The sequence below is a fragment of the Tenrec ecaudatus genome, chromosome 4 (assembly GCF_050624435.1).
Source record: "Tenrec ecaudatus isolate mTenEca1 chromosome 4, mTenEca1.hap1, whole genome shotgun sequence".
In the NCBI taxonomy this organism is placed as follows: Eukaryota; Metazoa; Chordata; class Mammalia; order Afrosoricida; family Tenrecidae; genus Tenrec; species Tenrec ecaudatus.
In genome coordinates, this window is record NC_134533.1 from 165,465,178 (window position 1) to 165,477,768 (window position 12,591).

General features: G+C 40.5%; 1 pseudogene; it reads right to left on the reverse strand.

Moving 5' to 3' along the window:
- The window catches only part of LOC142446110 (small ribosomal subunit protein uS3-like), a 112,348-nt pseudogene extending 107,897 nt beyond the window's left edge, over positions 1-4,451 (reverse strand).
- Between the last annotated feature and the right edge of the window lie 8,140 nt (positions 4,452-12,591).

The following is a 12,591-nucleotide window of genomic DNA, read 5'->3' on the forward strand; positions in this document are numbered from 1 at the left end:
CTCATGAACACTTCATAATTCATAAATTATTATGAATTAAATATTTATTTATTTTGTCATATGTTACACTGTCTGACATCTCCCCCTGCTGTCCATCCCCCAGGGAGGAGGCTATACATAGATGCTTGCATTCTGTTCCCTCTTTCTTCCCCACATTCCCTCCACTCTCCAGGCATCGCCACTCTCACCACTGGTCTTGAAGGAGTCATCTGTCCTGGATTGCCTGTGTTTCCTGTTGCTATCTGTACCAATGTACATCCTCTGGTCTAGCCAGATTTGTGAGGTAGTATTGGGATCATGATAGTGGGGAGAGGGAGCATTTAAGAAGTAGAGGAAACCTGTAAGTTTCATCGTTGCTACCCTGCACCCTGACTGGCTCATCTCCTTCACACAACCCTTCAGTAAGGGGTGTCCGGTTGGCTGCCGTTGGGCTTTGAGTCTCCACTCTGCACTCACCCACATTTACAATGATATGATTTTTTTGTTCTTTGATGCTTGATAACTGGCCCCTTGTACACCTCATGGTCAGACAGGCTGGTGTACTTCTTCCATGTGGGCTTTGGTGCTTCTGAGCTAGATAGCCACTTGTTTATCTTCAAGCTTTTAAGACCCCAGATGCTGTATCTTTTGATAGTCGGGCGCCATTAGCTTTCTTCACCACATTTGCTTATGCACACATTTGTCTTCAGTGACCATATCAGGAAGGTGGGCACCCACTGATATGATTTTTAGTTCTTTGATACAATCAATGAAGATAAACGTGTGCATAATCAAATATGGTGAGGAAAGCTGATGGTGCCCGGTTATCAAAAGGTATAGCATCTGGGGTCTTAGAGGCTCAAGGCAACAAAGCCCATATGGAAGAAACACACCAACCTGTGTGACCATGAGATGTCTAAGGGACCAGGTATCAAGCATCAGGGAACAAAAAATCTTATCATTGTAAATGTGGGTGAGTGCTGAGTGGAGACTCAAAGCCCAATGGCAGCCAACCGGACACCCCCTTAATGAAGGGTTGTGTGAAGGAGATGAGCCAGTCAGGGTGCAGGGTAGCAACGATGAAACATATAACTTTCCTCTAGTTCTTAAATACTTCCTCCCCCCACTATCAAGATCCCAATTCTACCTTACAAATCTGGCTAGACCAGAGGATGTACATTGGTACAGATAGCAACAGGAAACACAGGGAATCCAGGACAGATGACTCATCCAGGACCAGTGGTGAGAGTGGTGATGCCTGGAGGGTGGAGGGATTGTGAGGTAGAAAGGGGAAACTGATTACAAGAATCTGCATATAGCCTCCTCCCTGGGGGATGGACAGCAGAGAAAAGGTCAGGGGGAGACGTCGGACAGTGTAACATATGACAAAATAATAATAATCTATGAATTATGAAGTGTTCATGAGGTAGGGGGAGTGAGGAGGGAGGGGGAAATCAAGCAGCTGATATTAAGGGCTCAAGTGGAAGGCAAATGTTTTGAGAATGATGATGGCAACAAATGAACATATGCGCTTGATACAAGGGATGTATGTATGGATAGTGTTAAAAGTTGTATAAGCCCCCAATAAAATTATTTTTTTAAAGAAAATAGGTATAGACATAATCCAATCCATAATGAAAGCAAAATTTTAAATACAAAGAAAACCGTTTGAGGCATATCAAAATCTGATTTTTGAAAATAAGTGATAATGGTGACATCATAAAAATGAATAAAAATACAGAAAAGTAAAAAGGACACAGTAAAAAAGAAACAGTGATATCATTACTTTTTTGCATATCTATATACAACTTGCAATCCACATGCAAATTGACATCTATGACTGTATAAACATATTTTTCATGGTAACACACCATAAAAGTAAACGTAAATGAAAAGACAAGGAAAATATTTGCAGACAATTATTCAGACTGGGACTGAATAATTGTTAAGCTCCAATTGAGAGAAGTTTTAAGTAGCTAACAAAACTAGGTATGTGATTATTCTTCAACCTAGTAATCCCGTTACCTTAAATTTATTCTGAGGAAACACTACCCCAAATCCAAATAAACAAGACTATTTCTTTTGGGATTATTTGTAATTCAAAAAGTATTGGAAACTGTATAAATAACCAAGCACAAAAAATAGATCTAATTTACTATGCTACCAACACACAATGGATTACTCTGTCTGCATAATGAATGAGAAATATTTCTGTAAATTGGTATTCACAGGAGATATCATTAACAAAAAAAGACAAAAGTACAAACTATAAATATAAAATACTTCCCAATCGTGAAATGGTGAAGTGCTCAGCCACTAACCAAGTGGCTGATGATTTTAATGCCGCAGCAGTTTTGTGAAAGACCTTCATGATCTGCTCTCTTATAGCTTTATAGCTCTTTATAGCTTAGGAAATGCTCTCTAACATTTCTTCTTAGTCCTATATGGTCAGTTCGAGCTGGGATCAATGATATGGAATTCAAAATTTTGTGTGTAAAAGAACGAGATAAGGAAATGCAAAATTATTCATATATCTGCAAAAACAAGTCTATAACATATTGAATAAGAAAAAAATCAATGGCATTTATTACTGACTAGTTGAGGAGAGTTGTGGACATGAGTGGCGGGTGTCTGAATATAAATTTTATGCATATTCTCCATATGGAACAAGGGATTTCATTGCTGAACATCATTGGTATCACAGGCAAGTAGAATTTCCCTGAAAATCATCTAATAACAGTTGCAACAATACATTGACAGGGAGCTGCCAGAAATTCAGGCAGGATTCAGAAAAAGATGTGAAACATAGGATATTATTGCTGATGTCAGATGGATTGGGGCAAAGCAGAAAATATAAGTATAAGTCTCAAAACACTAAAAGGTACAGGTGATCAGTCGCTAATCTTCTGGAAAGTCAACAAGCAATATACCATGAGGTGCCCCAGAAGTTGGTGTCATGAACGCTGTTCTTGATTAAAACACTTTTAATTTGACTGCACAACCGTCTGTCCTTGGTAGCCATATATATCTATATGTCTATATATCTATATATCTATATATCTATATCTATATATATATATAGATAATTTAGCAGAGAAACATCATGAAAGAATCCTTCTCCTTCAAGACAATTCCTGATCATTCCTCACAGGGAAGCAGGCAATTTAGGTAGTGGTTCAATGGGAAACCACTAGTCACTCACCAAAAAGTTTGATTTGCCTTTTTCTGACTTCTTTACCTAAACCTAAAGAATCATTAAACTTCACCTATTTTCCTTCATTTAATAATGAAAAAAAAGACTGTATAGACAGGGTTAAATTCCCGGGAGGCTCAATTCTTTCAGACCGGACTAAATGGTGGCTAGTGTTCCTTTCAGAAATGTCTTGAATTCAATTCAAAGGAGCTTAGGTTGAGAAATAAAGTTGATATGTTTTTATTTCTGTCTCATTTCTGTCATTTATTTCCATCTGTACATGAATTTTTAAAAGACCCCTCATCCTATAATCTGTAGGCGAATCATGAGTATTTTCCCAAAAAGAGTGCACTACCACTTTTAATAAGCAATGAGTAACTACAGCTGAGCGAGAGCTGACTTCCCGCCCCCTGCATAGCCGAGGTTCACTGCGCTCCTTACAGTTTGCCTCAACTTGGCTAGACCAGTATTCTCCTTAACTTGGCAGCTGGTAATTCCCCAAGATCTGATCTAGCACATTATAATTATAGCCTATTAGCTGTCAGCCTTCATAATGTGATAAGATCAAGACAGAGTGCAATATCCTTAAACAGATCAGAACTTTAATGCAAACAATTGACGGGATGTTTCCTTGGCGGTATGATCTTGCTAACTTCTCGATGGCCATGAATGAGTGTGTGAGTGAGGTGCTAGTGTCATTAACTTTGCTTTTGGTTGGGACATTTTTTAATTTGACCTGGCCACTTCCAATAAAGGTGAACATTATAGAAAAGCTTGCTAACATTTTTTTTTACAGATCTGGATCCTTCATCTGGTTAAACAACCTCAGATTCTTGGGACTTAAGCCAACAGTGTGCCATGTTGCTGGCTGATCCTGAGAGTAGTCAGTAGCCTTCCATCTGATATGCAGACCTTAGAATCATATGTCTCTGAAAACACAAGCCTATGCTGCTGAATTTATATTGAATTACCTCTGCAGTCACCAGTCTGTGGTCTTTCTGCTGATCTTGGGTTCCTCAGCCCCCACAGTAGAGAAATCCAATGCAATTTCTAGTGTCCATCTGATTCATAGACTTGGAACCTGCTTCATCTTTAACTTACCTGCTTCTGCAACTGTGGACGTCCTCTTCTTAATGTCAATTTCTACACAAGCTACACTTGTGGACGTCCTCTTCTTAATGTCAATTTCTACACAAGCAAAACTAGGCTTGCTTTTCTTGAGAGCCCAGCTGACAACACTTTCCCTAGAGATATTTCTCATCTCAGAGCAGTAAGACATCTGGTAAGTTAGTGTCTTGATAATTGCCCTAAATAATCCCAGGATTCCTGAAAAATAAACCGGACCTCCAGTGTTTTTGTAGGCTTTCTTTGTTCTTGGGGTTTCAAAATGTAGTAGGTAGAATCATATTGTCATTCTCTGAACTGTGATGTTTTCATTTACACTCTTAGTCAAAGATCGCACAAATTTTTTTATTGGCTAATGAAAACATACTGAAGCAGATAAAAATGCATCCCATAATTATACCTAAACATCTTTGAAATCAGCTATATTTGTTGTTGCTATTAGTGGTCTCAGGAAATGTTGACTCAATCTCAAAGGCCACAGTGAAAGACATAAGATACACACAGGCATTGGATTGAAAAATACTTACTCTCATAGAGAACAGAACTAAAATGGTAAGTTTTAATACTGGGCACCAGTATCCTATGGTCAGTGTGTCCTTCCTTGCAGTTGTTGCAAGTCTTGTCTGCCAGTATTGGTTCTCTATTGAGTTGAAGGATCTATTCACCACTGATACCGTCTCTCACTCACACATTCACTCACTGCCATTGAGTAGTTACCAATTAATCGGCCCTATGTGACGGGAGAATTGCTCATATGCATTTCCATGATTGGCATCTTGTCTTGTGGTCTATCCCATGCCAATTGACCTTGGTGACCTCTGAGATTATGGTCCTGAGTCCCTAGGCTGACTGACTCATTGCCTCAAGGTGTTTGGTTATATCTAAGAACATTTCATAACTTTGCCTCCTATGTGCTCCACCAAATCCATGGATATGTTTGCAACAAAGGTAAGCACACACATACAAATACCTTCTGTTAAACCTATACATATTCATGAATATACACCCACTCCCTGTCTGACACCTATCAGCGTGTGTGTCTATTCAAGTATCTATATATATATATATATATATATGTATATATACATATATATATATGCACTATGATTGCAGGATCATGCTTTTAATGGTACTAGTCTCTGTTGACTTTAATTCTTGCAATTGTCTTCTTTCCTCAATCATTTTTCTGAATTTTCTTATTATACTATATCACCTTTCTCTTCACTCAAACACAATTTAACACTATTAGACCCCTCGCCTTTTATTTCTCCTCGCTCACTTGCCCTTACAGCTTGGTAACCATAAAAGAATGTTTCTTTTAGTATAAACCCTTAACTCTATTTATTCATTATTTAATAACACTGGTCACCGGTGTTATTTATTATTTTGTGATTGATTTTACTTAGAATAATGTTGTCCAGGCTCATCTATGTCGTGAGTTTTTTCACAGGTTCCTTAGCAATGCAAAATAACCCCTGTGCATATGTACCAAGTTTTAAAATACATTGTTCTAACGATAGGCATTTAAGTTGTTTCACACTTTTTGTTACAATTAATGCTCATGGACACGGGCATACATATATTTATATGGAACAGCTTTTATTTCTCTAGGATATATTGAAGTAGAGAGATTGCTTAGTCAAATGGTACTTCTATTCTCAAGTTTCTGAGGATGTGCCAGACCATTTTCTACAGCCTTTGCACCATCTTCCAGTCACCCCAGCAGTGTAGGAGCACTCCACTTTCTCTGCACCCTGACAGCACTTCAAGTTTTCTCCAGTATCAATACTACTGGCAATGCTGTGCTGAGGTCATATTTGCTGTTGTTGTAATCCTGTATCTCCCCATAGCTAATGCTCACATGAATTTCTTGGTATGTTGGGTGCCTGCATGGATTTCTTCCTTGATAGTCAGTTCTTGTCCTCAGTTCGTTATTTAACTGGACTACTTGTCTTACTCTTGGGCACAGTTGATGTTTTCTTTTTTTTTATGTTTTCTATACATTTTAGATATTAGTGCCCTTTCTGATATGTCGTTTCCATTATTTCCCCCACTCTGTCAGGTCATTTCTTTTTTCAATTATTCAGTGAAATCGTTAGATGCACATAAGCATCTGACTTTAAGGATGTCTTAGTCATCTCATTTGTCTACTTCTGTTTGTTTGTTGTTTGTCTGATAGCACCTCTATGCTGTGTATTAGAACCCCTAAGTTTGCCCCTGTTTTCCCATTGATGATTTTCACGGCTATGTGTTTCTCAGCGATTAAACTTTTTTTTAACTGCTCAAGCGATTAAACTTTTAAAGGCATTTTGTCTCTATTGAATTTCACTGCTCAGATTGAGCTGCTTGCATAAAGAGTATATGAATCAGTTGAATAGTTATCTTTCTGCAGTCTCTATCCTGCTTCATCTATAGAATATCAGTGTGACATGTCTGTGCATTAATTTTTAGTACAGAATTCTGAAAACAAACAGAATTCTTTAAAACAACACTGAGAGTATTCACTGAGTAGACTATACATCTATATCTCTAACTCAGTAAATCAGAAATCTTCATGAATTTTGAAGGTAAAGTTATGTTTTAAAATAGAGTAAACAGAGGGAAGGAAGATGGCGGACCAGATGAGCCGCACACTCTGGGGCCCTTTCAAACAAGGCAGGTTTAGTGTCCAGGTAGCCAAGTGGAAGGTGCCAGGTGAGTGAAAGATCCCCCTGGAACAGCACCCCAACCCCACCCCACACATTTGTCCTGAGCCTGGCCTCAGTGATCCAGGATCTGATTCCTGAGACATTTTGAATCTCAGGACGCTGCCACCATGGCCATGACAAGCGATAGCCCCACTCTACCCCCAGACTGGACCCCCACACCGAGTCGCTTGGCTGTTCTGTGGAGACACGCACAGCTGTGGTGAGACCCCCTACAACAGCTGCCCACTCATAGGACCCCACTAGTAGAGAAATTTCCCTTTTCCACAGTTCCTCTCTCCCCACATGGCAGTGATCTGCCCTTGGACTCAGGTTCCTCCCTCCATTCACCCCGGGCCCCGGTAACTGACCTGCAATCTACCGGTGGCTGGCTGGGCAGACTGCACAGGGAAGATCCATCCCCATTGCTGCCCCATTTGCCCACCTGCTCCCATCAGTTTCACTCCGGCTCCCTGCCTGGAAGGGCTGTGCACTTCCCACAGGCACCGGCCGGCTGCTGGGGTCATCCCGCTTCTACACTCAGCCTGCGTCTCCCACGGAGCCGCTGTAAGCTGACTGCCACCACCGCGGAGCTCTGTGCCCATGGCCCAGAGCCCTTAGCCTGCCCGCCCCAGCGCGTCCTGCCCAGTACAGTGGGCTACCCCCGGACCCTGCGCGGCTCACAAAGCCAGCGGCCAGAACAGTGAGCATTCCTGCCTGCTAGGAAGGCTAAGGACACGGCTTTGCATCACTCACTGCCGGGTCGGCTTTGTCAGCCCCAGTCACTGCGGGGTATCCAGTGCCGGCAGCTCCGAGTATCAAGCCTGCCTGCCACAGCACAGTCCTCTGTTTCCCTCCGGAACTTACACTGCCCATTCCCAGATCTTCCCACGTCACTATGGAGCATGCGCCCTTTGCAGGGCCAGCAGTTCAAACGAAGTGTTCCCACCTGCTAGGAAGGCTGAAGGCATGGCTTTGCTGCCCCTGCCGGAGCCATCTCTAGCCACTCTGGCTGGCTGTCACCACTGTGGTGGCCTGTGGGGTTCCCAGCACTAGCTCATAAACCTGCCTGCCCCAGCCATTTCCTGCCAGCTTAGGAGGCAGGGGCGGCAGCCGCCGTCTCCTTCAGCATCCCTTATGACCCCAGCCTTTTCTGGCCATTACAGGAGGCTTGCTGTTGTGCTGCTTCTCCTGTCAGTGTAGCCTTTGCCCACCGCTTTAACAGGACTGCAGAGACTGGGGAGTGCACGCTAGATCTGAAGAGCATTTCCCCTCACATAGCCCGCCTCTGGAGCCCCAGATCAACACCATGTCCCGTGGCACTGAGGCTTCGCCCACCGCCTTCTATTAGGCATCTCTACAAATTGGAGGGAAAGGGAGAGGTGAAACTTTATATATTTTTTTCATGGTGGTTTTTCTTTCTTTTTTTCTTTTACTTTCTTTGTTTTCTTCTCTCTCTCTTTTTTCTTTCTTCTTTCTTCCTCCTTTTTCATTATTATTACTCTTTCTTTTATGTTCCTCTTTTATAGGTTTTCCTTTTCTCTCTTTTTTCATTTTCTTTTTTCATTATTATTATTAATTCTTTTTTTCTCCTCTTTTCTAGGTTTTCCTTTTTTCTCTCTTCATATGTTCTCCAATTTTTTAAAAAAATTAATATTTTACTAAACAAAAAAAGGGTTTCTAAGGATACCATGACAGACCAGGTCATAGAAGCTTGGGGCATTAACTGAGGCTCAAGCCCCCACTCCAGTCACTTAACTTCTCACCACTGTTGGCCACTGAACCATTGGGGAACTCTGCATACATGGCAGTCTGATTGATCTCCATAGTAGGTCACAGGCAGCCCACTGAAAGAATTCTTAATAGTAATACAGATAAGGGTCCCCTTGTCTCCCAGAGTCATGGGGCCTATGAAAGGATCAAGGAAAAATCAACAGACCGCTTCACTCCCATCAAATAAAAACAGAGCGACAAAACACAGTAGCAGAGCTGACATCTCTCATAGAATAATCAGATACAGATTTGTCACAGAAGGAAATCTTCAGAAATCTACTCTCATTAATACAGGAACTGAGGGCAGCAACCCAGAAAGAGGATGCAATGATAGAGGATATGAAGTTCAGAATGGAGGGGATAAAGTTCACAATATAGGAGATGAAGTCCAAACGCCGAAGTGAACTACAGAAGCTAACAGGAGGTAGCAGAAGCCATACACAAGGTCATAGAACTTACTATTGGGCTTAAGGAGGCAGAGAACTGTATCGGCTCAAACAGACCTAAGCAAGTGGGAAAGACAGTTGGATAGGAAAATTAAAGAAACAGAAGATAACCTGAGTTTAATGACAGATGGGATGAAGAGGAATAATATATGAATAGTTGGTTTACTGGAGCACACCACACCGCACAAGTTAACAGCCAAGATAGCAAAGGAATTTCTGGAAGAAATCTTTCCCACCCTAATGAGTGAGAACCAGGTGCTCACAGAGGAAGCAGAAAGGACACCAGCTAGACTAGAACCCAAAAAGAACACGCAAAGACATATATAGTAAAAATATCCAATTTTGAGGAGAAAGAGAATTTTTTTAAGAGCAGCAAGAGAAAGGAATAAAGTCACATACAAATGAACTCAGGTAAGAGTATACTCAGACCTATAACCAGATACCATGAAGAGGAGGAGAGAGTAGAGCAACATCTTCCAAAAGCTGAAAGAAAAAAATGCCTACCCCAGAATCCCTTACCATGTCAAGTTATCCATTAAGATAGATGGTGAGATAAGGGTCTACCAGGACAAGAAAAGACTCAAAGAATATGCTGAAAGGCACCTGACCCTCAGGAAGATACTGGCTAACTTGTTATGGCTAGAGGCTCAACCTCCACCAAGCACAACCAGGAAATCACTATATATCCCATCTCCATCCAGAAGCCAACATGCCAACAACAATTACCAAGACAGCAGGGCCTCAGAGGGAAAGGAAGACAAGATACAATCTCTTCACTCAAACACAGCACATTGATTGAAGGGAGATCAGAAAACACCCAAAATACAAGACAGGGTATGACAACTAGGAATTCACAGATTGTGAAAATAACTCTGAAATCCAATGGATTCAATTCATACATTAAAGAAAAAGGCTGGAGGGCTGGCTCAGAAAACATAATCCATCAATCTGTTGCCTGCAAGAGACACATCTTAAGCGCACAGACCAAAATATGATAAAAATAAAAGGCTGGCGGAAAGCACACCAAGCAAATGGCAACCTAAAAGAGCACTGGTGTCTCTCATAATCTCCGACAAAATGGACCTCAAGTTTCAAAGAGATAAGAAGGGACACGACATAATGCTCAAAGGCTCAGTAAACCAAGAACCAGTTAGCATATTAAATATTTACACACCCAATAATGGTGCAGCAAATTTCGTCAAAATATTAGAAAGATAAAATCACAGATTCAACAATCATACTAGATGACTTTAACGCTCCACTATCACAGAAAGACAGAACATTGGGATAGAAGCTCAGCAAAGAGGCTATAGAGCTAAACAATGCAATTTGGCATAGGGGCCTGAAAGACATTTATAGAGTTTTCCATCCAAACGCAAAAAAAATCACATTCTTCTCAAGCCAAAATGGATCATTTTCAAGAATAGACCACCTTTTGGAACACAAGAGAAGCTTAAGTAATACAATCACATAGATTTTATTCAATGTCTTTCACAGAGCACCATGCCACAAAGCAGGAGATTAATAAGGGGACATCCAGAAAAGCAAGGGCAACCAATTAGGGAATGAACAATGATCTCCTATGACATGAATGGGTACAGGCCCAGATTACAGAAGATATTAGGAAGTTTCTAGAAACTAATGAGAATGAGAATACAGCATATCAAAACTTATGGGATACTGTGAAGGCAGTTATCACAGGTAGCTTGATATCATGAAATGCATGTATGAAAAAGAAGAGAGGCTTATGACAGATATATTAATACAAAACCTCCAACAACTAGAACAAATTCAGCATAACAACCTCTCCAATAGCAAGAGAAAAGAAATAATACAAATCATGACAGAGTTAAACCAATGGGAAGACAAGAGAACAATGCAAAAGATAAATGCAGCTACAAGATGGTTCTATGAAAGGATCAACAAAATAGACCACTAGCAAATCTGACCAAAGATAGAAAAGAGAAAACATCAATAGCCATGATAAAGGATGAAAGAGGGGCAATTACAACACACCCATATGAGATTTAAAGGATAATACAAAAGTACTATGAAAGTCTGTATTCCAATGAATTCAGAAGCATGGAAGACATGGAAAAATACTTGGAAAAACAGTTCCTGCCTAGATTATCTCAGAGAGAGATCAAGAACCTCAACGAACTCATAGTGAAAGAAGAAATAGAGAAGGTCATAAAGAAGCTACCAACAAAAAAGGCCCCTGGGCCAGATGGCTTCACAACAGAATTCTACCAAACATCCAGGGAAAAGTTGACACCAATCCTCCGCAAAGTATTCCAAAGCATAGAAAAGGATGGCAAACTCTCAAACTCACTCTACGAAGCCAGCATAATTTTGATACCCAAACAGGGCAAAGACCCCACAGGTATAGAATATTATAGACCGATATCTCTAATGAACATAGATGCAAAAATCTTTATCAATATAATGCCAATAGAAGGCAATCGTATATAAAACATTTCATCCACCATAACCAGGTGGGATTCATCTTGGGGATGCACGGGTGTTTTAACATCTGAAAATCCATCAATATTATACACCACATCGAGAAGAAAAACCATATAATAATATCCATAGATGCAGAAAAAGTATTTGACAACATCCAACACGCATTCCTAATTAAGAAACTCATTAAGATAGGATTTGAAGGTAAATTCATCAAGCTGATACAAGCTATCTACAAAAGATCAATGGCCAACATCATAGTTAATGGAGAAAAGACAAAAACAATCCCACTGAAAAATGGTATAAGACAAGGACGCCTGTTGTCCCTACTTCTATTCAATATCATTCAGGAGGCTCTAGCTAACAACATAAGACAGCGCAAGGACATCAAAGGGATCCAAAACAGAGAGGAGGAGGTGAAACTATTGCTATTTGCAGATGACATGATCCTGTACATTGAAAACCCCAAAAGCTCCACAATAGGAGTGCTTACAGCAATAGAGGAATATGGAAGAGTAGCAGGATACAAGATCAACAAACAGAAGTTGGTAGGTTTTCTATACACATCAGAAAGGACCATGGAAGAGGAGATCAAGAAGGAAGAATCCTTCACAGTAGCTTAGAACAAACTAAAATACTTAGGAATACATTTAACAACAACAAAAACTAAAGACCTATACAAGGAAAACTATAATACCCTACTATAGGAAACCAAAAGCAACCTCCACAAATGGAAGAGCATCCCCTGCTTGTGGATTGGAAGACTTAACATAGTAAAGATGACAATCTTACCTAAATCACTTTACAAGTTCAATGCAATTCTGATTCACATACCAACAACCTTCTTTAAAGAACTGGAAACACTGATAACTAATTTCATATTGAGAGGGAAGAAACCCAGAATTAGTAGAGAGCTCCTCAGAAGAAG